Raw genomic sequence first — 2,871 nt, forward strand, 5'->3', positions numbered from 1 at the left:
GGGCTGAAGCCGTGGGTGCTGCAGGGCTGAGGTCGGCCAGGTGGGCTGGCCCACTTGGGGAGAGGACAAGAGGGACAGTCCTCAATTGATTGGAAGGCTCAGCAGAGCTAGGGACCAGCACGGAAAGTCTGTGACACCCCCACCAACATAGTCCAGCCACCCACTGCCGCCCCCTCCCTCTGGCTTAAGGGTCTCTCATCCCAGGAAGAGTCCGAATGCACCCACATCCTCTTTCCTCTTCTCTTCCCCCACTCCCTGGCAGGGATGGGGCTGAGAGGACAGGCCAGCAGCTCCCAGGGGAGTCATCGGAATGCTGGGAGCCTGGGAACAGACCCCGCAATCCCTGGGAAAGCCAAGCTGTGGGAATCCCACCATCAGCCCCCTCCCCAGGATGAGCCACCAGATGCCAGCGACCCCAGTTCCCCAACATGGGGCTTTGCGGGAGTGGAAACAATCCCCCCCCCCAGTCCAAAGCCCAGCCTTGCTGGACCCCAGAGTTCAGTAGGCCAGCTGTGACGAAGACAGCCCTCCCCCGCCCTCCCCCACCCTCGGCTCCCCCTGCCTGCTCCAACATAATCGCACATTGTGCCACTCACCCCCTCCCCCGCCCCCCTGGACCCCTATACAATGGGGCCTTTGCGGCCTCCAGAGTGGAGGGCCTCCAGAGTGGAGATGAACTCACACTCACTTTTTTTCCAAGTTTAAAAATAGCCCCTCCCATCCCCCCAGAAAGCCACCCTCCTCTTCTCCCAGGGTGTTGCCGGTGGGTGTAGCTGGGGTGCACCTCCTTCCTCCTGCCCTGGTCAGGTGCGAAGGGCATGGGTGAGACTGTGTCCGGCCTGAGCGGGGCTGCTTCCCCCCATTCAATCTCTTCCCCCACATCTTCCACCCAGCCCCCCAGTATCCGGTTTCCTGGCTTGATGATGTCCTCAGCAGCAACTGCCCCCCACCCTCCTTCCACCCCCCTTCAGGAAAAGTTCTCCTACCTCCCCTCCAAAGACCTCAGCTAGATCCCATTCTTTGGCTAGGCCAGGGGGTTCCCCACCCTCCATGACTACCAAGACTGTTGGACCACCTCACTCCACCCCCGTCTCCTCACTGCAGCTGCAAATTTGTCTTTATCAGCTTCCTTCCTCTGTCCAGCCCACCCTTCTCACATCCTCCTGGTCTTTAAGGCCCCAGACTAGAAGAGTGGGTTGGAAGCCACTGTGTCCACTATGCTCCATAGAGCCGAGCAAGGACTCCTAGGTTCACATCTCACCCCCTGGAGCCCCTTGATAGGTTCTGTCCATCCTGTAACCCTTGAAAGGGGTTCAGTGGTGTACCCAGAGACAAGACCAAGAGAGGTTTAGGCCAAGTTTAATAAAAGGGGATGGAGACCCACCTGGGCAAAGATGGCAGCACCAGGAGTGGTTGGGGGCTTGTTTTTATACTCTGTGTAGTGGATGGGCGATTCCACAGGTTGCTGGAAGGCTTTGGTGGCTAGGATCTTTCTAGGGGAACTCTTGGGGAGGGGGGGCCAGTAGGCCTTTTGCTCTGGTAGGGGAGGTGGGGAAGGGTTTAGGCACCTCACATCCTTCAGGGACCAGGCCAGGACCTCACCTACCTCAGTTTCTCCACCTGTGGCCAGATCCACACCAGAGAGACATGGGAAGGGGATTCCTCACAGGGTCCTCTTACCTCAGCAGCCTGTGTCTACCATGGGAGTGAAGGAAAGCAGCATTCCAGCCCCCTCCTGGGAGGAAATGAGGAACAGTTAGACTCTGCCCTCGGGATCCCTTCATCTGGCCTTGGCCTACATCAGGGCCAGGCTGCTTCTGACCCCATCCAGAAGCTAGGCCTCTCCTGGTGGAAGCCCCATGCCAGCTTCTGCTACCTCCACTTCTGCCAGTCTCCATCCTCTTTTGCTGGAGTGCTCCCAGCTGCTGCTGGAGTGCTCCCACTCCTCTGGCTTCCCGAAGGAGCTGAGGGCTGATCTTCACCTCCTGCTCCCTCTGCCCTGCTCTCCTGCCTCCATTCTCCATCTTTCCTTCCCCCTATTCCCTCTGAATCCCCTGCAAGGTCCTGACCCCCCTTTGGTTTGGAATCCCAAAGTGCCCTCCTCATGAATCGCAAAGCAATCAGTTCCCTGCCGCTACCACCCACTTTCAAGCTGTCTGGACAGGGCAGGCTACTGGTTTCCTTAAAGGACAGTCTATATGCTGGTTTGGTGTGGCCATAAAGGAGACAGGTATGTCACCCTGGGCTCTCATTTCCCTTTAACTGCAGAGAGGACTCCTCCACCCCCACCTGGCTTCACTCTCCTCAAAGCAGAAAAAGAATTCAGAACTGACTGTCCTTGGTGGTTAGCTGGCTTTGTTTCCAGGCCAGACAGAGGAGAATGATTAGTTAATGGTGTTAAGTGAAGGGAAGGGGGTAGGGTAGAGAACCCAGCTCCATGCCCAGCTCCTGGCCTGCCAGGGCAAACAGCATCCTTCAGCCATTCCCACTCCAGCCCAGCAGACAGATACAGCACATCCATCAGCTCTGGGCCCTGGGCCAGTCCATACATTCACTCCAGGGGTGGGGAGCCAAGATCCTCCTCTTCTCCAGGATCCAGGCCCCAGCCTGGCTGGTCAGCTTCGCCTGGTCACTGGCTGGAGATTCATGCACATAAAGGACGGGTCAGCAAGGCTCTGAAAGACAAGGCTCATGTGGTTTGCCAGTCATCCCTGCGTCATCAAAACGCCACCCCAGAGCATTCTCTCAAGTCACCTGGCCATCTCTGGCAATTGCTGCCTCACCCTCCTCCTCCCCCAGCAGCAGAAAGGCTGCAGAGCTGAGCGAGACCTCCACCCCAGACCCAGACCTTTGTGTGACTCTCCCTGGTGA

This window comes from Otolemur garnettii, unplaced genomic scaffold (assembly GCF_000181295.1).
Source record: "Otolemur garnettii isolate 467f Iridium unplaced genomic scaffold, OtoGar3 scaffold00108, whole genome shotgun sequence".
Classification (NCBI taxonomy): Eukaryota; Metazoa; Chordata; class Mammalia; order Primates; family Galagidae; genus Otolemur; species Otolemur garnettii.